The sequence below is a fragment of the Pogoniulus pusillus genome, chromosome 34 (assembly GCF_015220805.1).
Source record: "Pogoniulus pusillus isolate bPogPus1 chromosome 34, bPogPus1.pri, whole genome shotgun sequence".
Lineage (NCBI taxonomy): Eukaryota > Metazoa > Chordata > Aves > Piciformes > Lybiidae > Pogoniulus > Pogoniulus pusillus.
The window spans coordinates 13380654-13405507 of NC_087297.1; the positions used below are offsets into that span (position 1 = coordinate 13380654).

General features: G+C 47.6%; 1 long non-coding RNA gene across 1 annotated transcript in view; it reads right to left on the reverse strand.

Moving 5' to 3' along the window:
- Positions 1-21901, reverse strand: part of LOC135189800 (uncharacterized) — a 36274-nt gene extending 14373 nt beyond the window's left edge. The window contains exon 1 of the long non-coding RNA XR_010308319.1: positions 21816-21901. This is a non-coding gene — a long non-coding RNA (uncharacterized LOC135189800). The remainder of the gene's footprint in view (positions 1-21815) is intronic.
- Positions 21902-24854: the final 2953 nt, after the last annotated feature.

Genomic DNA, 24854 nt, shown 5'->3' on the forward strand with positions numbered 1-24854 from the left:
CTAGTATCAGGCAAACAGGCCAGAGAAGTTATGGACTCTTCACCCCTGGAAGTGTTTAAGACCAGGCTGGATGAGGCTTTGAGCAACCTGGGCCAGTGGGAGGTGTCCCTGGCAGAAGGTTTGGAAGCTGATTGTCTTTCAGGTCCTTCCAAGCCATTCTGTTTCCATGGTCATCTGCTCCAGCCCCTCTTGGGCAAAGCACTGTCATCACTGCTCCCCAACCCTCCCTGCTCCCATCTGTTGTTTGCTACCCGAGGTGCTGCAGAAAGACAGTGGAAGGAAGTTACCAGGGCAGCCCTGAGCCTCCAACCTTTCCACTGCTCCTGTTCCTTCCCAGCAGGCTGCCAGAGCCTGCCGGCAGTGCTTGCAGGGACACTGATTCTCACCTTAGTGCGCTGCCAGCTTAAACCACCTGCAGTGTCCTCTCCCCAGGAGGCTGCAGTTTAAGGGCTGCTGGAGGCTCAGGTGTTCCAGGACTCCACTAACACAATCACAGCAACATGCAGGCTGGCAAAGCCCCTCAGGATCATCAAGTCCAAACCAGAACCCTGCTCTTCAAGATTCACCTTAAACCATAGCCCTAAGCACCACAGCCAAACGGCCTTTAAACACATCCAGGGTTGGGGGCTCCACCACCTCCCTGGGCAGCCTATTCCAAGCCCTGACCACTCTTGCAGCAAACAAATTGCTCCTAATCTCCAACCTAACCCTCCTCTGGCACAATTTGAGGCCATTTCCTCTTGTTATATCACCTCATACTAGAAAGAAGACACCAACCCCCAGCTCACACACTCACAGATTGCATGAGGTTGGAAAGGACTCTTCAAAGATCATCTTTACCAACCCCCCTGCACTCAGCAGGGACACCTCCAACTAGATCAAGCTGCCCACAGCAAGGCTGATGCTGAATGTCTCCAGGGACAGGACCTCAACCACATCCCTGGGTAACCTGTTCCAATACTTTACCACTCTCATTTTAAAAAGCTTTCCTCCTAATGTCCAAACTCTTCTGCATGTTAAGAGCACAAACCCTCTGAAACCCATTTAAGAGCAGTCCCCTTGCTTCTCTTTCACCACTTCTGAAGGGCTTAGTTGAAGCTGGACCTGATCTACTGCACCAACCTTGCTGCAGGTCCACTGCACCAGCTCAGCTGCCTTTTGCTGAGTGAAACCAGACCAAAACTCTGTTCTGGTTACAAAGCATTGCAGGCAAAGCTCAACTCAGACTATTTTGTCAAGGCAGGGAGAAGAAGCCTAACTATTCCCTTTGCTTCCCCCTCCCCCACCCCAGTTTCACATATCAACAGTGGTGCTGTAACTACCACTGAGGGACTTCAAATTGATCCTGTAAGGGGATCTGATTGGTGGCAGCACCTTGAAAATCATTAAGGAATTCTGCAGTTTGCTAAAGAATTAAAACCAATCTTATTATGGAGGCCAGAATGCATTTTAGGTCTATAACCAGTCTGTAATTCTTCTGCAAAGGTTATTAATTAGTGCCTAATGGGATTTCTAATTTGATTTCTGTGCCAGAGAGAGACCTGAGCGATAAAAACTTCACTGAGTAACCAAAAATCATCACTAGCAGCACACTCTGCTCCATGCTGGCTCACCTGCCTGCCAAAAAATGAGACACCATGGACCTGGCTTAGCTATTTTCCTCATGCTGTTTGCTGGGGGCTTTGCTGGGCATGAGACACAGATGTTTTAATGTGACCTTTTTTAGGTCTTGGGGGGGGGGAAAGAAGAATTCACCTGTGGATTCAGCAGAATAACTAAAGAAGGAATTTCCCCCTTGGTTTTGAAAGGGGAAATACTTTGAGGAGTTGCTTTTCCCCCTCTTTTTTCCCTGCTCAATTAAGAAATTAATTAAGGGCTCTGCTTCAGATGGAGACCTGGTAGGTACTTGCTCTGGAAGTGCTGCCTCAGAAAGCATTTTAGTATTGTCCTGTTCTGGCAGGGGGGTTGGACTCAATCTCTTTGGGTCCATTCCAACCCCTAACATCCTGTGATCCTATGATTTTCCTGAGTGTCCTCAGGAAGGACAGGACAGGTGCCCCTGAACTGCCCAACAAGGGCTTGCAGCCCATGGATGGCATCTTCAGGAGAGAGCTGAGGGATGCCTGCGGTCAAGCCTCTTCTTCCCTGGCTGCTGTCCCAGGAGGACTCTGCCCTTTCTACCTTTCATCCTGATCCCTGTGCTCCTGAATCCAGTTCCAGAATGCAGCTCTTCCATCCAGTTCACATCTGCTATGGAATTCAACTGATACTTGCTCAGCTCCTGCCCCCAGCAGCAGTGGTGCCAATGGTGTCCTCATTGCCATCAGGGGTTAGGTTCCACATTGGTTTGTGTCTCTACCCTATGGCATTGTTCTTCTTTCCTCCCCAGCTGGGTTAGTTTCTTTCCCACCCCATCAGTCTCTCTCCCTTCTTCCCTTTCTCTTCCCTTTGGGAAGGCAGAGTGGCTCCTGAAGAGCCTCTGGCACCCCTCTGGTTCTCAGCCCAGCCCTCACCCCTGATGCTGAGGGCAAATGTCATTGATGGGAAACTCTGAGAACCAACAGAAGCTGCTTCTCCTATGGACACAGAGCCCTGTGGTAACAGGAAGAGAGGCAGCACAGAAAAGGTAGCTGCCACTTCCAGAGCTGCAGCTGAACTCATACAAACACAGGCACCGTGAGACTCTTCCACTGGCATCCCTGAGCTTTGTTTTCTGCCATGCCCCACATCACTGCCTTTCACCTTCAGGTTTGTCAGCATTTTCCTCACCTGCAGTTGCACTCCTCAGAAATATGGCAAAAGCCATAGAAGGTCATTATGGAACAGATAAGGGGGGGGGGGGGGGGAAGGGGAGAGTTTGCATCAACTGGTGGCATAATTCCCAAGGGAAAACAGACTTTAGTTGAACAATCAGCAAACTGGCTTGCTTTATGGTGTTTACACTGCTGCTGGCTAATGGATCACCATAAAGGAAGCAAAAGGACTCTCAGGCTATTGAGTAGGCTATCATGGGAGTCTTCTGAGTGGGCCTTTTTTATTTGCTGCAGTCAGGTTAATGAGCTCACCAGCCCACTTGATGTCGAGGACTTTGTAACAAAGCAATCTCTCATTAAATGCTGCCTGGCACCACTCTCTGGAAGCAAAGGGACATTCAGATTATTGAATGCCTTTGTATTCCCCCCTTCCTACCCGGCTCTGGGCGTCCAGCAGTGGCATCGGTCCCGCTCGCTGGCAGCCGGCCAGCCATGCGCCTGCCCTCTTCAGACTGCATGGGCATTTGCCAATCTAAGCAGCACTAGTAGGCAAACAAGCATGGCACACGACTGCCTTGGCTGGCAGCCAGGTGTGCAGCTGAACCATCTCAGAGCAGCCCATTCTTCCCTCACCCCATTGATTCGCGGGGAGAAGTTTTGTTGCCGTACAAAGGAATGTGCCTTTATCTGCAGCCTCTGCTGGCTTTAACACCTCTGCCTTTTGCCTTCCTTCCCCCCCCCCCCCCCCTTCCCCTGCTTTAAATCTCAGTAGTGCAGGTCAGGAATTCATCTGCGGCTTTATTTAAACACCTCCTGCCTGACAGTTGCCTCAATGAGATGACCCCAGAGTGTTATCAGCTAGCTGCCAGGTGTGTCTCTTTATTCAGAGCCTTGCAGGCAAGGCTGCAGCCCGGCTAAGGAGCAATCTATGCATGATCCAGCTCTTCCCTACATTACTCAGGAGATTTAATGGCTCACTGTCATGAAAGCTCTGCATTTTATGGCTTCTATTATTAGTTTTTTTAGACTCGTTTTATTTTTGAAGTTGCCTTTCCTCTGGGCTTTGTGCCCTGAGATATTTTGACGCAAGCATAGGTAGTGGTGGAAGGGTAAAGAATGATAAAGAAAGGCAACGATAAAGAAAGACAATGATAAAGAAGGATAAAGCAAAACAATGATAAAGACAATGATAAAATAGTATAGAATGATAAAGACAATGAAAAAGAACCATGAAGAGAATGAAAACTGCCATTCTGCTTCCTCCTCTCCCCTCCCAACTCAGCACATCAGGACTGACCACTGAAATCCACAGAAGTCCTGCAACAGGCAGCTGCAGCTTGGGTTTGGGTCACATGCACCCAGATACTCACAAGATACTCAAGAACACAACCCTTGCTGCTCTCCATCCCTGGAACAGAGATTGGATTTCACAGTCTGGATCATTTGTAGATGAGTTTGTGCAGAAAACAAACACATTTTAGGCCTCCTACATCAATAATTTCACATCCAGTCTTCAGCCCTTTCTCATTTCCACAACTAAGGGACAGGTGCATGTTTTGAGACCACCATGAAGTCATTTTAGTCCTCTCCTCTAAACCTTCAGATGACACAAGCCAAAGCATTTCACTTTGCCATCCCCACTGCACCACAACCAGCACTGCAGCTGGGCAAGAAGAACCTGCAGGTTCCTCTTCCCCACCTTCCAGGGTCTGCCTAGTTTCTGTTTCTAGTGCTTTACTAAACAAACCTCAACCCAATTGCTTTCATCTTTGCTGTTGCCAAGCAGTTTCTGCTCCCTGTTCAAATCAGCAAGGATTGGGAGATGGGAACTGTTGTGGCTTGATCCTTCATGGTGCTCAAGAGGGCTGAGAACAGAGTGAGGATTATCACAGGATCCCAGGACATCAGGGGTTGGAAGGGACCCAAAGAGGTCATCCAGTCCAACCCCCCTGCCACATAATCTAGCTCAGGGCACACAGGAACACATCCAGAGAGGCCTGGAAAGGCTCCACAGAAGGAGACTCCACAGCCTCTCTGGTCAGTTTGTGCCAGGGCTCCGGGACCCTTACATGAAAGAAGTTCTCCCTTGTGTTGAGCTGGAACCTCCTGTGCTGCAGCTTCCATCCATTGCTGCTTGTTCTGTCCCAGGGAGCAGTGAGCAGAGCCTGTCCCCCCTCCTCCTGACCGCCAGTCCTCAGATAGTTATATCCATTAATTCCCCTCTCAGTCTTCTCTTCTCCAGACCAAGCAGCACCAGGTCCCTCAGCCTCTCCTCACCAGGCAGTGCTCCAATCCCCTAATCATCCTCATAACTCTCCACAGGACCTTCTCCAGCAGATCCATGTCCTTCAACTGGAGAACCCAAAACTGAAGGCAGTGCTCCAGATGAGGTCTCGCAAGGGCAGAGTGGAGGGGGAGGAGAAAGTCCCTGAGACTTTCCTGTTTCTCATTTCCCACTGGGAATGCAACCCAAGGAAGACAAAGGCACAGGAAGCGGCAGAAATTCACAAGGATGGCTACTTGAGGATGGAGACTGCAGAGGACAGACAGCCTGACACCTGGACCTCATCCTTACAAGCTCATTTTCCTCTCCTTTTCCCCAGAGGCACTGCTAAGGTCTCTAAAACTTGATTCCCTTTGCAGAGTCAGCCTGGGCAGGCTGCTCTGGGTGGCTCTGCTTTAGCAGGGTGGCTGGACCAGATGATCTCCAGAGGTGCCTTTCAGCCCCCATGATGCACATTTTTATCTGGACTGTGTCAATGCTTTGTTCTGTAGGTTTGCAGCTTTCCAGTGCTCCTGTTTCTGGGAGGAGATACCATCAAGCAAGAGGTTATTTACAGAGGAGGCAGATGAGATCTCTCTCTCATCAGCTATCTTAGAGGGTTAATTAAGAAACAGAGCAGCAGAAGTGGAATCAAGGAAAAATAAGAAGTGTGCTTATTAACAGCTCTTCTGTTTGCTTTTCTAATTGCTTCCTTCTGTACTCTGCCTGCTTTTTGCCCTGGTGTAGCTGGAATTCCAGGGCATGGTGTGTTTAACCCAGAGGGCACTGGGGAGCCTGGCACAGCAGGGGGGTTCAGCAGGTAAGGGTGATGCTGAGCTCAGCAAACCTGCCCCATCAGCAATAACCAGGCCTCCCACTCCATCCAACCCTTTATTTTCCTTCCATCCTCCTCTCCTATCAGCTAGAGAAGTGATAAACAGAATTAACCAGGTTGAAAAAGACCTCTGAGGTCACCGAGTGCAACCTATCACCTAACCCTTCTAATGAGCTAACCCCTGGCACTAAGAGCCTCATCCAGCCTCCTCTTAAACACCTCCAGGGTTGGGGACTCCACCACCTCCGTGGGCAGCCCATTCCAATGGGCAATCACTCTTGCTGTGAAGAGAATTAAACACCCATCCCAGGACAACCCTGAGTAAAAAATCATCACCACCATCCCTGGAGCTGTCAGAACAAATGGTGCAGATGTGGCACTTCAAGGGATGGTTTAGTGGTCACGGTGCTGCTAGGTTGACAGTTGGACTTGCTGCTCTTAGAGGTCTTTTCCAGCCCAAACAGTTCTATGGAGGTGCTTAAGGGCAGGCTGGATGAGGCTGTGGCCAGCCTGGTCTAGTGTGAGGTGTCCCTGCCTATGGCAGGGGGGTTGGAACTGGCTGATCCTTGTGGTTCCTTCCAGCCCTGACTGATTGATTCTGTAACATTTTTTGCTTATTCAGGGTCAAGCTCCAAGCAGTAGGAGAAAAAAAAAAATCAGTGCAATGTTAGTAGGGTATAAAAAAAACAAACCAACAAAACAACCAAGGCAACAGCAACAACAACAACAACCAAAAGCCCTCCCCAGCCTGTCTCGTCTGCTGCTGATCAGAAGATTGGCTGCTGAAAACCTCCAAAAGCAGCCTTCTACCCCCCCCCAATCTCGCTATTTATAGCCAAACAGCAGAAGCAGCTGAGCAGAGAGAAGTGATGTCACTTTTGCCGGGAGGATGGCTCAGGGTGGAGGACTGGCTGGGGCCCGAGCAGCCTCCAGCAGGGGCATTTTTCAGCTGGGCTGATCAATAGGGCACTGACGGCTGGCGGCTGACCTTCAACCCCGCTGCAGCAGCAATGGGCTGGGCACTGCAGCTCGCAGGCTTGCCAGGGCTGCTGCAGCCTGGCTACCAATTTCCCAATCGATCAGAAGTCATCTTTGTCAATAAAGCTCCAGATTCCAAGCACTGTGGGAAAAGGTCAGGGCTGCCTCTTTTATTGGCGCGTCCAAGCTTTAGCGGACACCTCAGACCCATTCAATGCAGTAAAATAGGGAAGGCTTCATCTATTTCCCCCCACCTTTTCTCCCCCCCCTTTCCCATCTTCCATGTATTTTTAGTAAGCCTTTGGGCATTTTCCCTGTCCCTAAAAGGATACGGTTGCGTGGCAACGTGGCCAGTTGCCATGGCGACTCGGTGTGTAAGCAGCTGCCGCAATCAGCATTAACTCCGGGCTCGCAGGTTTGTCATTCCAATGCATGGGGAGGGAGGGAGATGGAGGAGAGAGGGGGACACACACAAATAGGACAGCAGCACCACACCATAAAAAAAGGAAGAGGGAAGCCACCTAGGTAATGTCACTCACAAACATATGCTCCACAGTTATTCTTTGCACTCTTTTATTGCCACCATTATGGCGAATCTCAGAGTACGAAATGATATGGATTTAATTTGCCTCTTGTCATCTAGGTTTCACTTCAAGTAAAATTAAGCCCAAACCTATTTAAGGAGCAAAATGTTGGCTTGGCAGGGGATTGGGTGGGGGAGAGATGGGATTTTTGTTTACTGGTAGGTGTTTTGAGGTAAAGATTCCTGGAGCTATTGTTTTTTTATCTAGCCAAACTGAGAGACACTGCTGGGCAGTGGAGTTTTAGCCATCTTCTTCTCTGGGGCAGTGGATGTCTGTTCATCTTCTTCTGTAGTCTTACACTGAATGCACACACACACAGAGTATGGCCACAGAGAGTGATTTTGGACAGGACCATCCTCTTCCTCTCCCAAAAATATACCTGGGAATTTGATATTCAACCATCAGAATGCCTCAGCCCCTGGGGTGCTGCAGCAGCCTCCAGCACATGCCTGTGGCAGTGGAGTTTTAGCTATCTTTTGTGCTGCGCTGAACCCCATGGCATGGTCACAGGGAGTGATGCTGGCCAGGACCATCCATAGTCCTTCCTCTTGCAAGAAATGGCTGAGTATCAAAATCCCAGGAATCAGAAAGATTCATCCCCTGGGGTGCTGCAGCAGCCTCCAGCACATGCCTGTGGCAGTGGATTTTTAGCCATCTTTTGTGCTGTGCTGAACCCCATGGCACAGTCACAGGGAGTGATGCTGGCCAGGACCATCCTCCTCCCTCTTCCTTCCAAAATTTATCTGGAAATTTCATATCCAACCAGCAGAAAGTCTCAGCCCGTGGGGTCCTGCAGCACATGGTTGGGTGCAATGAAACCCCCTGCAATACGCAAGCTCAGTGGGGTTGACTTCAAAAACGAAGTAATGCAGCATTAACCCCAAATTCCCTGACATCAGCAGCCCTTCAGACAGCCCTTTCATGTCACACGAAACCTATTTGATTATCTTTGCTGAGGAAGTTGCCCTTTTTTCCCCTCTCTTCCCATTGCTGCCTGACTGCTCCTGATCATACTGAAAACCAAAAGGAAAAACGTGTTAGGAAGCATTTGGTAGGTGATGAAATGCTCCTCCACAGCTCTTCTGCTAAGCCCTGCACTTAGGAGCGGTGTGGGGCTTGGGTTTGGATTGTTTAATGGATAGCTGGAAGCATTTTAATTGGTGTTAGACACACACATTTGCCCAGCTGTGCTGCTTCAGAATCTCCTCACCATTTCAACTCTCAGGCCACTGAGTGCTGCTGACTCAATCCCAGGCTATGAGGTGGGGAGGGAAATACTAAAGTGTTGTAAACAAGCATATAAACATAAACTTGACATTCAAATCCTTATGATTTATTTATCAACCTTTTCCAACAGCCAGGTTTTGACCCTGGGAAATCCTTCCTTTAGCTAAGGGTGTTTATGGCTGGGGATTTGCATAATTAACATACACATGCCCAGCCAATGTTTCTAACCTATACTCAGATTCTTATGAAGGCTTGCCTGAGAAATGCAGCTCTCTCAGACATGGCTTTTAATTAAAAGATAAACCAGAGCAGGGCAGCTTTTGTCTTAAGGAATCTACTATCAATGTCAGCTGAAAATACATTTTCATTCCCCACCAACCCCCCCACACACACACACCTCCACTGCCCCTGCAGAAATGGCTGAGCCTGGATCTACCGAGATGTGCAGGGTAGGAAAACATGCTCCTTAGGAGAGACCTTGCATGCCACCATTTAGATAGAAGCTTCTTCCCATGGCCAACTTACAGTCTATAAAGCCCTGAAAACAGAGGTTTATAATGAAAGCCTGACCAGAGCCTGCGCCGCAACAACGCTGGCAGGTGCTGCCATAACATACAAATCCAGAGAGCAGACAGTGACCTATTTTCAAAAGCAGGCCAGGCAAAAAAAAAATGACATCAAGAAATTGAATTCCTTGCCCTTCCTTTAATAGTGTCTTGTCATGCAATCTTCAAATCTGGACGGGCCATCATTGCAAAACAATCCCTAACCCCAGGGACAACAGGAACCTTCTCAGCGCTAATACCTCCCAGCCCAGCGCGCTGCTTGCAGTAATTGGCCGATTGCAGAGGGCAGGCAGAGACCATGCGAAGCAAAAACATCCTTGGACAAGGTGGGGAAAGAGAGGGGAGGGTGGAAGGGAATTTTGCCCTTTTTAAAGCTGGGAGGCCAAAATAAACCTGAAAGCTGTCTACTGCCCCATTTTGTTGTGTCATCAGAAATAGCTGGCAACTGGCACAAGGAGCGGCGCCGCTAAAAATACCCTGCTAGTTATGCAGGGGTATTTAAAATAGATTAGCATATGGATTAACTCGGATGCAAAACTGCCTTTAACCCTTCCAGAGCCACAGCCCTGCTCTGCAACGAGCACAGCAAGCCAGCAGCAGAGACGAACTGAGCTCCCCACTGTCAAAAGAAAGGTTTGTCTGGTACAGCCTGGCCGTTGTCATCTCTATTTACAGCGGAGCTTCGATGGGACCTGAACACCTTTAGGCAGCTCAAATAGTTCCAGAGCTCTGTCACTACATGGTCAGGCTGGGTTGAGGTTTTGGGTTTGTTTGGTTGTTTTTATTTTGAACAAGATCCATTTCAGGGTCTTGTTTAGGTGGGAGATTTAATTTATGGCTGAAAGCATACTCACAGATTTCACTTATCAAAAGTGTATCTACAGATTTCACTTACTGAAAGCATGCTCACAGATTTCACTTATCAAAAGCATACCTAAAGACTTCACTTACTGAAAGCATGCTCACAGATTTCACTTATCAAAAGCATACTCACAGATTTCACTTACTGAAAGCATGCTCACAGATTTCACTTATCAAAAGCATACCTACAGATTTCACTTACTGAAAGCATGCTCACAGATTTCACTTATCAAAAGCATACTCACAGATTTCACTTACTGAAAGCATACTCACAGATTTCACTTATCAAAAGCATACCTACAGATTTCACTTACTGAAAGCATGCTCACAGATTTCACTTATCAAAAGCATACTCACAGATTTTACTTATTGGGGGCTTATTTGTAGATGCAATTTATTGGGGGCTTATTTGTAGATGCAATTTATTGGGGGCTTATTTGTAGATATTTAAATATACTGGCAGCTTGTTTGTGGATTCACTGAATGCGTATTTGGTGGCTTTAATTTCTTGGAAGCATATTCCCAGATTGAATTTTATACAAAGCATTTTCAGAAGCTATAGGATAAGGCCCTGGAAAATACAGCAAGAGTTTGATGTTGTACATATATATGTGTGTGTGTCTATATATATTTATGCAACATCAAACTCTTGCAGTGCTTTCCATATACATGGCTGCAAATCTGGATGACCACACTAAATCTAACAGAAGGGAGCAAAAACCATTTGCAAAGCAACTCAGGAAGAATTGAAGGCAGGACATTATGTAACAGAAAATAACTTTTGCTCAGGCAAATACTTCTTCTCCCCCCCCCCCCCCCCTTTTTTTTTTCTGGGAGCAACAACAATTTTCCTGCTGAAATTGGTTTATTTTTATCACAATCCTCCAATTCTCTCAAAGAAATTACCTTTGCAGCACGCCTTCAGAACTCAGGTATTTTTTCTCCCCTCCCCACTTTGTGTGGCCCCCTCTGTAAAATTGAGCATTTTGGTGAATTTGTTGAGAATTCAGCATTTAAGCAAGGTCAGGAATCACTCAGCTCCCAGGTTTTAAATGCCAGGCTTCCACTGTCATATATATATATATAAATATATGGGATGGGAAATGGTAAAGGATGGGAAATGCAAGGAATGGAAAATGGCAAGGGATGGGAAATGTAAAGGATAGGAAATGGCAAGGGATGGGAAATGGATATTTATATATCTTATCTATTTTGACATGCATTTTATATCTATAACTATATTTATACTTTTTTTCCCCCCATGACAAGGTCACTATTTCTGCTTTCAATCCCTGTCATGTTAAACAAAGCTTAAAGCTTCCTCTCCTAGCAGCACAACCACTTCCACCAGATCCTTCAAGACATTCCCCCCACCTCCTCTCCCCTTCTTTTTAATCACAGACTAAAAGCAAGCATTTGAGGTTGGATTTTGTTTGTTTGTTTTAATGTGGATTTTCCTCATTTATTAAGTTAATTTTTCCCTAAGGAGCTGAGCTTTTAAACTCTCATTTTATAGGAGAAATTCATTGTTTACTGCTGAATTTTAGATGTTTGGAGGCTTTGACCAAAATACTTCCAGGAAAATTTCTACAGGGACAGAAGCTTAGAGTAGGGGTTGCTTTTAAGCAAAATATCCTTTACTATGCTGGCCACAATCATTTATTATCTTCAAATAAAATCATTTGGAATTAAAGAATTAGCAACTATTGTGCCAAAAATATTGTAGGTAGGGGAAAAAGAAGTTTCTAATGTGAGAATCACAGGTTTGGAAAATGCCCTGTGCATGGCAGCAAATAGTTTGGACTGAAGTGGTCATGGGAAAAGCCTTCCTGAACATCCAGGTTCCTCCTCAGCCTAGGCACAAGAAAGCCCTGCAAAGGTCCTAAACGGGAAGCTGGATTCTTTGCTGGGAGGTGGAAAGGGGAAACGTGGCAGAGCCAAAGGAAGCAAGGCTGAAGGCTACTCCCCAGCCTGTCTACACTCTGCTGGTGTCTGAAAGAATCCAAGCCGAGACGAAATGCCCCTGCCGAAAGCACCATCAGGCAAGCAGTGCCATCAGGCACACAGTCCGGTCAGCATCCTCTGCTGACATCACCCTGCACATCGACAAAGAGGGAGGAAAGTTACTGCTGGAGCTAGTGGGCAGTTGCTCCTGCAAACCTAGGGGTGAAATCCTTGTTTCCACAAAGACAGAGCTAAAATCCACTCATTTTTGTCGTTGCTGCTGCAAAGAAATACAGGCAAAATCCCTCTGGAATAAGGATTTTGCTGAGCTGAAAGCCTTATGTGAATGGTAGCACCAAGGACCCACACAGAGAGAAGAAGAAATGTTCAAGTGTTGCATCCAGTAGAATTAGACTGGACTTTGGGATGCTCTGAGCTGAAATTAACTCTCAAGCTACTCAAAACAGTGAGCCTGAAGCATGCAGGTGGAGATGCTGCACCAAGGTGTTAAGAATCTAAATAATGATCTATCTCCCTGGCAAAGAAATTTAGGAGTCCTCGTTTGTTTTGTAGGCTGCATTTAAATGTACCCTTCTAAAAAAGGAGGGGGGGGGGGGGGAAGGTTTCTGCTCTCTACTGCAGCTTTTGGTCCACTTGGAAGGGAGGAAAGCTTCTGGTCGTTAGTGATCTCGTTCTAAGTCACTTAAAATCTCCTTCCTCCAATACCATTTTGGTATAATCAGACAACCTCATGTGGTTATTATCAGATGAAGCTGCTCCAAGACAAGGAGTTCATTACCTGGACATGAAGTTTCAAGGAAGAAAAAATTGATTGATTGATTTGCTTGTTTGTTTCTATTTCTATTTGAGAAAGAGAAGTGATGATTGGTTAAATAAAGGTGAAGCACAAAGCAGCCAGAATCTTACTCCACCTCAAAGTCACTGGTACAAATAAAATTATATGTATATGTGTGTATAAATAAATATAGCTTCCATTTAAAGAGCAAGATTCTGAGGGCAGAGTTCATATTTTCTGCCTTTTTTAGATTCCAAAACGGAATGAGAAGAGCACAGGAGCTTGGGCTGCAGCTCTAAGGCTGGGATGCTCTTTGCCTGGTGCTGATAACAGAGCTGTGTATAGGCAGCCATGGACGCGGCCATTGCAAAGAGGCTTTTGTCTCCAGGGCCATTTGTGCTCCTCAGAGATCAGAAGATGCTTCGTTAACAAGAGGAATACACAGGAAAATTGTAGCCTCTAAAACACCTTCTCCCCCCCCCCCCACTTACATTCTCCTTGATGACAACTGATGGCCGATAAGGAACAGTAACACTTTAAGTACTCAACTAAATAACCTCAGCAAAAATCCCTCACATTTTGGGGGGGATTCTCTCTGTCTCCTCAGGAAAAATAAAAACCAGTAACAGTAGCATGCAGCTGGTGCTGAAATCTCCTCCAAATCCTGTGCTTACCACAGCTGTTAGCAGATTAAATCATAAATAGACACACAAAGTGATCAAACCCCAACGTTTAGCATCTTCTTGCTTCCCTCCCCATGCAGCCTGCCTCTTCATCCCCCCATTCTTGTCCTCTTTTGCAAAGCAGGATGCTGACATTTCCTGATTTTGCTGCCACTTTGGGGATTTCTCCTCCACTATCAAAGGTGCTACTCTCTTTTTTAATGTTTTTGCCAGGTTTTTGAAAGCATTAAGGTGATATTTCCTGATGCTTCCAGAATCTCCTCTCTGCTATCAAAGATGCTACCGGGGGAAGACGCTTTACAGAGATGATTAAATTGGAGGAGTAGCCTAACATTGTTCAGAGCTAATAAAACAACTGCACAACTGCAACAGCAGCAGTCCTTGGGTTTTGTGTAGGATTGGCCTGAGTCTGTGCCCTGAGCAAGAGCAGCCCTTCATTCATTTGGTAATAAAGATTGCATCCCAACACTGCTGCCTGCTAAGGAGCAGAATTATTAAGCAAGGTTCAAAGCCTCTTGTGAGGGCAGAAACAAAGCAGAGGTCCAGGTTGGGCTTATTTTTCAGCACTATTTGTTAAAACCCTTCCACTTGCTGTCACAGCACTGCTGCACCAATCTCACACACAGACCAATCTGCTGGAGATGAATATTACACAGATTTAGACACAGAGTGAGAGGTCCAGGTGGTGATGTTGGAAGCTCAGTGGCAGAGAAGATTTTCAGGTGCTGGACATGCCTCACAAAACCCATCTGATGTTATTCTGCACCCCTTTAAGTTTGTCACCATTTGCAGTATTCCTCTGCACCCCTTTAAGTTTGTCACCATTTGCTGTGTTCATAGCCTAAGCATGAAGGGGATGCTGCTGACCCAAATGGATCCCTGCTTTTATACCTCCTATGTTCAAAGGCAGTGTCCTTAGTTCATAGCCTAAGCAGGTGGATGGAGGGGATGCTGCTGACCCAAATGGATCCCTGCTTTTGTACCTCCTATGTTCAAAGGCAGTGTCCTTAGTCCACAGCCTAAGCAGGTGGATGGAGGGGATGCTGCTGACTCAAATGGATCCCTGCTTTTGTACCTCCTATGTTCAAAGGCAGTGTCCTTAGTTCATAGCCTAAGCAGGTGGATGGAGGGATGCTGCTGACCCAAATGGATCCCTGCTTTTGTCCCTCTTTTTTTAACAGGAGAAGCTTTATCAGATTGAAAGCTGCTTTTGGAGGCTTTCATAGGAAATGCCTTTTAACCAAAAAAGGGGGAGGGGGATAGTCACAGGGCAACGGCAAGCACAGAAACTAGGGGTTTGAAAGACCTACCAGGAGAGGGAATTCAGCTTGCTCACATTAAATCAGCTGTTATTTTCCCCTCTCCTCTCCCTCCCCAACAAGTATTGAGTACCCAACAAGAGAAAAAAAACCCAGAGTGGTGTGAATCCATTTGCAGCACTGATTCCTTTTTAATCCTGCAGATCAAAACCATCCTACAGTTTCCAAATGCTTTTTTCATTCTAAAAAGTTAAAACATTTCCCTAGGAGTGGAAGAAATTTTTTTCCCATTCACAGATTTATTTTTTTTCCCTCCCTCAACTCTTACAGAATATAAAGAGCTTTAAATACAAAACCTAAGCCTAAATTCTGAAGGCAGGGGAGGTTTGGCCATTAATATCTCCAGCAGCAGGACTGTGCATGGAGTAATCAACTGCCCAACGAGGCTCTGGGAACACAATCAAGGAAGGAAGCTACAGGAACATCCAATACCTCATTCAATAAATGGACTTTTGAGGTTACAGCCCCATAGAGCAGCAGCAGAAAGGGTCTAATGCTCAAGCAGGGATGACACAGATCTGTTTGCCTGTCTGTAGGGGGGAATTTGGAGCCATTGTTCACTCTGAAATGAGTCAAGAACTGGCTGGAGGGCAGGGCCCAGAGAGTGGTGGTGAATGGTGCCACATCCAGCTGGCAGCTGGCACTAGTGGTGTGCCCCAGGGATCAGTGCTGGGTGCAGTCCTGTTTAACATCTTTATTGATGATCTGGAGCAGGGGATTGAGTCCAGCATCAGTGAGTTTGCAGATGACACCAAGCTAGGAGCAGCTGTGGAGCTGTTGGAGAGGAGAAGAGCCCTGAAGAGGGACCTGGCCAGGCTGGATGGGTGGGCAGAGGCCAAGGGGATGAGATTGAACAAGGCCAAGTGAAGGGTTCTACACTTTGGCCACAACAACCCCAAGCAACACTACAGGTTGGGGACACATTTGGTGATTCTGTGCTCCACAACCTCCCTGAAGGACCTGTGCCAGCATCTCACCATCCTCCCTGTGAGTCATTTCTTTACAATCAAAGGTTAGAAGTGCATTTTCCCTGGCAAATATCTTATTTCTCAGCACTCCTTTAGCTAACAATGTTATTTACAGCCTTTTTTAGCCAAATAAAATTAGAGCAGTTCTATTGCTGCAAGTTAATCTAGTGTCAGCCTTAAAAATAAGGCTGCAACGTGTTGTTCCTTAAGCAGAAACACTTCCAAGTGGTAAGATATCTTCCAAACTCAGCCTCAAACTGTCGTTGCATAATCACAACACCGAATTTTTCTGTGCTGAGGCAAATCACAAAAGTGATGACTGAAAGTGACAGAGCTGATTTGGGCATATGGAGTGTAGCCAGCAGGTCAAGGGAGGTCATCCTGCTCCTCTACTCTGCCCTACTCAAGACACATATGGGGTACTGGGTCCAGTTCTGGGCTCCCTGGTTCAAAAGAGGCAGGGAACTACTGGAGAGATTCCAGAGAAGGCTCCAAGGATGCTGAAGGGCCTGGAGCATCACTGCCAGGAGCAAAGGCTGGGAGCCCTGAGGCTGTTGAGCCCGGAGAAGAGCAGCCCCAGAGGGGATCTGAGCAATGCTAATCAATAGAGATCACTTCAATTCTCTAATTGCCCATTAGAAGGAAAGTGCTGGAGAGGGTCCGGAGAAGAGCTGCAAAGCTGCTGAGGGGTCTGGAGCAGCTCTGTGAGGAGCAAAGGCTGAGAGCCCTGGGGCTGAGAGCCTGCACAAGAGCAGCCCCAGAGGGGATCTGAGCAATGCTCAGCAAGAGCTAAAGGGTGGGGGCGAAGAGGATGGGGCCAGACTCTTGTCAGTGGTGCCCAGGGACAGGCCAAGAGGCACTGGGCACAAACTGGAACCCAGCAGGTTCCATCTGAACAGGAGGAGAACCTTGTTTGATGTGAGGGTGCTGGAGGCCTGGAGCAGGCTGCCCAGAGAGGTTGTGGAGTCTCCTTCTCTGCAGAGCTTCCAACCCCCCTTGGCCATTGTGCTCCTGGGCAAGCTGCTGTGGGTGCCCTGCTTCAGCAGGGCAGTTGGACTGGATGCTCTCCAGAGGTCCCTTCCAGCCCCAGCCCTGCTGGGATGCTGTTGAGCTCTTCCCATCACCTCCATTTTTTGGGTCATGTTCTCCCTTCTCTTTCCTCTCCCTTATCCCTTAAAACTCTCCAGTTCTTACAGACTCATAGAGTGGGTCAGGCTGAAAGGGAGCTTCAAGATTGTCCTTGTCTCTACCATCACTCACTGCACCTTCAACTCAAGAGCAGGTTCAGATTGCTCCCTCTGCCTGGCCCCTGGGTGGATCTGCCTGGAATGCTCTGCACAACGTTCATGCCAAAATTCAGGAGGCTGCTCCCACTTTCTATGCCACTCTCAGCTGTGCCTTCAGCTCTTTAGTCACAACCTGCACCCCCTTTTCATTCCTCTCCCAGCAGCCCACTCATGTTTCAGCTCAAGAACTGAAATGATTGTTTCACCCTTCTCCATCACGACAAATTATGATCATTAATGCTCACCCTGGGTTTCCATTCTCATCAAGTCCCTTATCAGTGGGCTGCAGCTGCTTCCCCAAACCCAGGGAAAATACCAGTTATTAATTATGGTATCATACATCACCCCTATATATATATGATCATGTGTATCTATCAGCCTACCTGGATCTCAGCAACATGTTGGTTCTCTGAGCCTTTGAGCAGGGGGAAATGTCCACAGGCAGGAGGAAAATGATTCCTTTTATTCAATTCCAGGCCTGATCATCCCAAAACCCAACATTAAATCACACAACCACAGAAGCATCCAGGTTGGAAAAGACCCTCAGGATCACTGAGCCCAACCTAAATCCCTTCCACTACCTCCATAAAATTAAAACCTTATGTTTTGGGTTGCTATTTCCACCTTTTCCTGCCAAATAAGCAATCACTTCAATGAGGACTGATTTTCAAGTCCCTTCCCCCTGCCCCTGCCAAGCCAGAAGGGTTGTGATTGGGCTTTGTTGTATCCCACACCTACACATTAGGTAGTTTCCTCCTCTTGGCTGCCAGGGAGGGGGGGAAAGCCTAACAAAACACCACCACAAGCTGCATTCCTTCTTGCTCCAAGTCTGCAAATCTCAAAAGAGGAGGCCACCCAAATGGGACAAGCTCTTTATGGAATAAAAAAGCATGGGGTGTTGTTAAGCAGGACTGTAAAGCCTCCCTCCAGTCATGGCAATTAAAGGATCAGATCAGGTTAATGTGAGGAGCCAGGTCAATAAAGTACTGTAGCTTCACCCCTTTTTAATCCTCCTCAATCCCATCAGATGGGTTTCTGACTGCTCACTTTGACTCCCAGAACTGCTACAGGTGACAAAGTGGTGAGGAAAGTTGAGATTTGTATCACTCCTGCCACATGTTTTTGAGCCCAAGCATCAGGGGGTGCCTGGGGTAAGGTAGATGGCAAACTTTAGCATGAGCTGCTTCACTTCCAGACCTTCTCCACTCTGCCAGCTGCTAAAATACCCACATGAAATAGTTCAGAGAACATGATCAGCCTATTTTATTTCACAGCAGAGCTTCAAGTTAATTTGAGAAGGTCTGACTAATATATTCCAAGAGGCTTTGGATAGGCATGGAAATAACTCCAAAAGTTGGGTACTGCTACCAGAAGTAGAAAGAAATTTAATCAGGTTTAACTGAAATCACTTCAAAACTCACAAAACTGAAGAAGAAAACTCACATTCATGAGGCCTTTGAAACCTTGCCCTAAAATCCACCTAATCCTGAACTCTAAGGTGCACATTGACACATGGCAGCCTGGTCCAGATGGGTTATTACAGACACCAATAAAATGGCTCAAAATTAATAGCACCTCATTTTCTTCATAGAATCCAGCAGGTTGGAAGAGAGCTCCAAGCTCACCCAGCCCAACCTAGCATCCAGCCCTGCCCAACCAACCAGACCATGGCACTAAGTGCCCCAGCCAGGCTTGGCTGCAACACCTCCAGCCACAGCCACTCCACCACCTCCCTGGGCAGCCCATTTCAATGCCAATCACTCTCTCTGACAACAACTTCCTAACAACATCCAGCCTAGACCTGCCCTGGCACAGCTTCAGGCTGGGTCCCCTTGTTCTGTTGCTGGATGCCTGGCAGCAGAGCCCAACCCCACCTGGCTACAGCCTCCCTGCAGGCAGCAATGAGCTCTGCCCTGAGCCTCCTCTGCTGCAGGCTGCACCCCCCCAGCTCCCTCAGCCTCTCCTCACAGGGCTGTGCTCCAGGCCCCTCCCCAGCCTTGCTGCCCTTCTCTCAACACCTTCCAGCACCTCAACATCTCTCTGGAGTTGAGGAGCCCAGAGCTGGACACAGCACTCCAGCTGTGGCCTGAGCAGTGCTGAGTACCAATTTCCCTGAGTTTCTGGGACCATTCCTGCTCTTGCTATCCTCTCCAGTGACATTTAATGAAGTATCTCCATGATGCTCTATGCTTGGAATTAAAAATATTTGCTCTGTGATCCCCAAAACAAGGGAAAGGGAGAGCATTTTAAAGACACACACACATTTTCATACAAGATGTTTTTTACACAGATGAAAAGAGAACAAGGAAGCTGAAAACCCTTTCTTATACCTTTGCACATGTATTTTCTGTTCACCTGTGCTAAACTACCTCAAAAGAAAGTTAAGGCTCTGGAGGAAAACCAGCAGCTCTCATCACACACAGTTACCTGCTGCATTGTCTGCTTTATCTCTCTATCTCTGGGCACTTTAATAAGCATTTCTGAAGACAAAACTAAAACCCCAACTCCGAGAGAGTCACTTCTGGTAGGGAAAAGTCCAAGCCTTGGAGTGGCCTTGCAGGATCTGAAGGGGGCTGCAGGAGGGCTGGGGAGGGACTACTGAGAAGGTCTGGTGATGGCAGAAGGAGGAGGAATGGGTTTGAAATGGCAGAGGGGAGATTGAAAGTGGATGTTAGGAAATGGTTCTTTGGAGTGAGGGTGGTGAGACACTGGCACAGGTTGCCTAGGGAGGTTGTGGAGCACAGAAGCACCCAATGTGATCTTTGATCACATTGGGTGCTTCTGTGCTCCACAACCTCCCTGAAGATGTTCAAGGCCAGGTTGGATGAGGCCTTGAGCAACCTGTTCTAGTGGGAGGTGTCCCTGCCTTTGGCAGGAGGTTGGAACTGGCTGAGCTTTAAGGTCCCTTCCAACCCAACCCATTCTATGCTTCTATGAATAAATAAATGGGAAGAAAAAGCACCAAAAAGAGAGGTGGGGGAGGGGGAAGGAAGGTTTCTCTCTGAATGATGTGAGCTCTGGTAAATGCCAGCATGCAATATGGCAAAAAGGAATCAATCAGTTCAGCTTAGTTCAGCCTCTGCAACTGGCCATCTGGCGCCGAATCAACCAAATGTAGCCCTGCATATTCATCTTCATTTCCCCAAATACTCAGGAGGAATGTCATCCTAGGGCAAAATCAAATTAAATCACCATCATTTTGAAGACATCTTTCCTCCCCCCCTCCCCTCCTTCCTGCTCTCTGGAGAGCTGAGTGTTGATGCGAGGCTGCTGTAGGGTCCAGCAGGTAATTGGTCTCCTATTTAAAAGCTGATTTTGCACCTTCCTAGATTCATGGAATGGGTTGGAAGGGATCTCAGAGATCAGCCAGTTCTAACCCCTCAGGGAAACTTTGCACCTGAAGAGGACAGGCTGGGAGAATTAGGGCTGTTCATCCTGGAGAAGAGAAGGCTCTGAGGAGAGCTGATGGGAATCTATAAGACCCTACAAGAAATCTGGGAATGGTTTGGATTGGAAGGGACCCCAAAGATCAGCCAGATCCAACCCCCCCTGCCATGGGCAGGGACATCTCTCACAAGCCAAAGTTGCTCAAGACCTCATCCAACCTGACCTTAAACACCTCCCTGGGAAACCTGTGCCACTGTCTCACCACCCTCAAAGGAAAGAATTTCTCCCCAATCTCCAGTCTCAATCTCCTCTTTCCAACCTGACCTTAAACACCTCCAGGGTGGTTGTGGAGCACAGAATCACCCAACGTGATCAAAGATCACGTTGGGTGATTCTGTGCTCCACAACCTCCCTGGGCAACCTGTGCCAGGGTCTCACCACCCTCAACCTGTGCCCAAGGTCTCACCACCCTCAACCTGTGCCCAAGGTCTCACCACCCTCAACCTGTGCCCAAGGTCTCACCACCCTCAACCTGTGCCCAAGGTCTCACCACCCTCAACCTGTGCCCAAGGTCTCACCACCCTCAAAGGAAAGAATTTCTTCCCAATCTCCAGTCTCAATCTCCTCCTTCCAACCTTCAATCCCTTCCCTCTCATCCTACCCCTACAAACCCTTGTAAAGGTCTTTTCTTGGCTCTCTTGCAGACCTCTTTCAGATTCCCTTAGCCATGTAGTGGCTACATGTCAAAGAGAGCTCTAGAATGACATTTCCCTGTAATTATTCCACTACTTCAGTGTTTAATAATCTTTTCTCTCTTACTAAACATCTGCCTGAGCTGTCCCAACTGGAGAGAGGCACTGAAACTGTTACTCACCCAACATGGCAGCACCACCTTGCTCTCTCCACAAACTCAGCCATTTCAGCTCCTTAAGTTTCTCATCCACATAATATTGGGTAGGATTTCTAATTAATTATACCTCATCTACTTCCCAAAGAAACCCTTTGAACAAGCTTAACTAAAGGAGCTCATTAAGGAGAGGAATTTGCAGAGCTAAGAGAGGAAACAGCAACCCACATTTTATTAGTACTTGGCCTTCAAGTGCAACTCTAACCTGCAATGTTCAGCCTTTTGAAATCTCCACATCAAACACGAGCAATCAGACATGAAGTTGGAGCATTTGACTATGGTTAGCCTCTATTTGGGGCTAACCTACAGCAGTTGCTCTGTCACCAGCAGTTGACCCCTCCCCAGCCCTCAAAAAAGGGGTTCAGGAGAAGGAGAGGAGCCTCACAGGCTGGAATGAAAGTGGATTGGATGAAACAGGCAAATTAGCTCAAGTCTAAAAGAGATGAAGCTAAACTCACCCAGGGAAGGTGCAGCAGTCACAGTAAACTGGAAGGCAGCTTCTGGGGAAGGAAAGGAGCAGAATCAGGACGAGCCCAAGCAAAGGGAGCCTGCATAAGAGGAGCCCCACCCTCCCCAAACTGCCTTTTTATACTGAGGATGAGGTTTATGGGATGAGATTCACCTGGGGCCAACTCAGCTCAGCTGCTCTGGCTGATTTCAAGCTGCCCAGGGTCTGTGCCAGCAACACCAGCACAGTCATTTTAACTCACCCTAGACCCTCAGCTGCTTTCCTGGGAGTGCAGGATGAGAAAGCCTCCCTGCCAGGCACTACAGCACAGCCAGTGATGAGCAGACAGTGGTGCCAGTGGCACCAGACCCAGTGCCTTTAGTGGCTTCTTGAGCTCATGATACCAGTTAAGCCTATTGAAGTTTTTGCCACTTATGTGCAAGGCAGCACCACTGAACTCAGGTCTGATGCTGCTCTCCCTCCACCTTTCCTGGCCCTCCTGAAGCAAAATTAATTCCTCCTCACTCTGGATGTCTTTCCCACTGAGACATGAACCCTGACACAGCCAGAACAAAGCAAATGTCACACTGCAGCCTGGTCCTCTCCAGGAACCATAACCAACACCACATTTCCAGGGGCTGCCTGTTATTTCCTTTCCAAAGGAATCCAACTTAATCCACTGAGTTGCTGGGGGCAGCTATTAAGAAACAAAATAGAACAAAACATTTTGTGCATTTAAGGAGTGAAGCAGCAAGGACTTGCCAGTTCTGCTTGCTGGCTTGTTTTTGAGAGGCAGCATTCAGTGCTTTCCAAACCCACTAACCAAGAGATAGGATGGGCTCCAAAGGTGACAAAACAGGGACTCACCGACAGGGCTCTCAGCTTCTCAGAGAAACAAAGAAGGTTTTCAAAGGGGCTCGGTGAAGTTTGGTGGCAAGGCATCCTAGTGGCAAATGGGTTATGCACCAAGCACTAAAGGGAGCTTTAAAGGTCCCCTTCATCTCAAACTGTTCTGTTGTTCCTAATCCATCAGTGCCCATCTCTGCCATCCAAATGATGTCATAGAATCAATCAGGGTTGGAAGGGACCACAAGGATCACTCAGTGACACTCAGGGACACCTCACTCCAGATCAGGCTGCCCACAGCCTCATCCAGCCTGGCCTTAAACACCTCCAGGGATGAGGCTTCCACCACCTCCCTGAGCAACCCTTTCCAGGCTCTCACCACCTTCCTGGGGAAGAACATCCAGTCTGAATCTACCCATTTCTAGCTTTGCTGTTGTACCAGTGTGCTGCAGGGGCACAACCCCAAGTGCAAGGCAAAAAGGGGAGAATAGAAGCAGGAATCTGCACTGTGCCTCTTTCTATGAGCCCTGTGCTCCTGCAGGAGCTCTGCCTCGGCACAGGCACAGCCACACCAAAGCTTATCTCAACCTGCCCTGGCCAGACAGTAAAATATTCATCCTGGGATGTCCAATTTCAGACAGAGCCTGAAAGAAAAGGCTCAGAAAGAAAGGAGAAAGAGAAGAAAAGGAAAAAGGAGGAGGCATCAGCATTGCTCAGGTTAAATCTGACAACTATTTATATAACCCTTCTAGGTCAGCTGGGTAGGCTGCTTCCCAGCTTCTCCTTGCTGCCTGAACCAGGCAGCCCTTAGGTTAATAGCCTCTAGACTTCTCTACATCCCAGAGAGGAGAGGGTCTTGGAGACAAAAGCAGCAGCCAGAGCCCCTGAATTTAAATCTCACCTCCCCCAACACACTGCACCTCTGACCTTGAACAAGTGAGTTGGGGTGTGGATCTCAGAGGAGGGCAGACACCCAAACTGCACTCATTTCAAGGGGTAGCTGATGCCTACTCTAATGAAGGCACTTCCATGAGTTTCCCAGGGTTAAAATACTCCTCTGACACTAAGAGCAGGGACTGAAGCACAGGGAGGAAGAAGATAAGCAGGATTTATGGCTGTCCCTGGGTCAATCTGGGCAGTCACAGAGGAAGCTGTACCTGGCATTCCTCCTGCATCATATACATTTTTAATAACACAAACCTAATCCTCTCCTCAGGGGTGGTTATTTTTGACTTCAGATTAAAAGGAGAGTGGTAAAGTTTCCACAGACCAAATCCACAGGTCAGCTGTGAAAGAATTAAATCCAGCAGAGGCCACAAAGATGCTGAGGGGCCTGGAGCATCTCACAGGATCACAGAAACATCCAGGTTGGAAAAGCCTCTCAGGATCACCAAGTCCAACCTATAACCCTACTCTGCAAGGAGGAAAGACTGAGAGACCTGGGACTGGTTAGCCTGGAGAAGAGCAGCCCCAGAGGGGATCTGACCAATGCTCAGCAGGAGCTAAAGGCTGAGGGACAAGAGGATGGGGCCAGACTCTTATCAGTGTCTTCTACTCGAGTTAGTATGACTACAATGAAGTTACAAAGGTTGTTACTCAGAGCAGAGTAATTAGCACTCCCCTGGACCACACAGCAGAAGCCTACTTGGTATAGAGATGTTAACAGTCCAGGACAAATCATAACCAAAGCTTGCCTTAAAATGCTCAGAGATCCTGTGGGGACTCTTCAGACAATTAGCTGCCATTGCAAACCAGTTTGACTTCTCCTGGAGAACAAAGCAGATGCATTTACCCAGGGTATCACACGGGGATAGAGAACTGCAGGACATGCCAAAATCAACCTTGTTAGCATCAAGGTGGAGCCTTCATTTCCTTCTGCTGATCCCTGCCCCTTTCAGTTCCTCCTTTTCAGAAACCATTTCCCATTGAAATGAATAAAATTATCAACACAATTTATTCCACCATGAAAGATAATAGGTACCTCAGGGAAAAGATAATTAGAGAAGAAGCCTACCTCACAGAGTTTGTGGTCTGCAGTGGTTTCCTCTTATGGAAATATTAACACCCTGCACACATTTGCTGCCTGATGTGTGAGGTGCTGGATGGAGCTCTTAATCCAAGAGCTAACTCTGGGAGGAAATGTTCCCTGCCTGTGGCAGGGGGGTTGGAACTAGATGATCTTTAAGGTCCTCTCCAAGCCAAG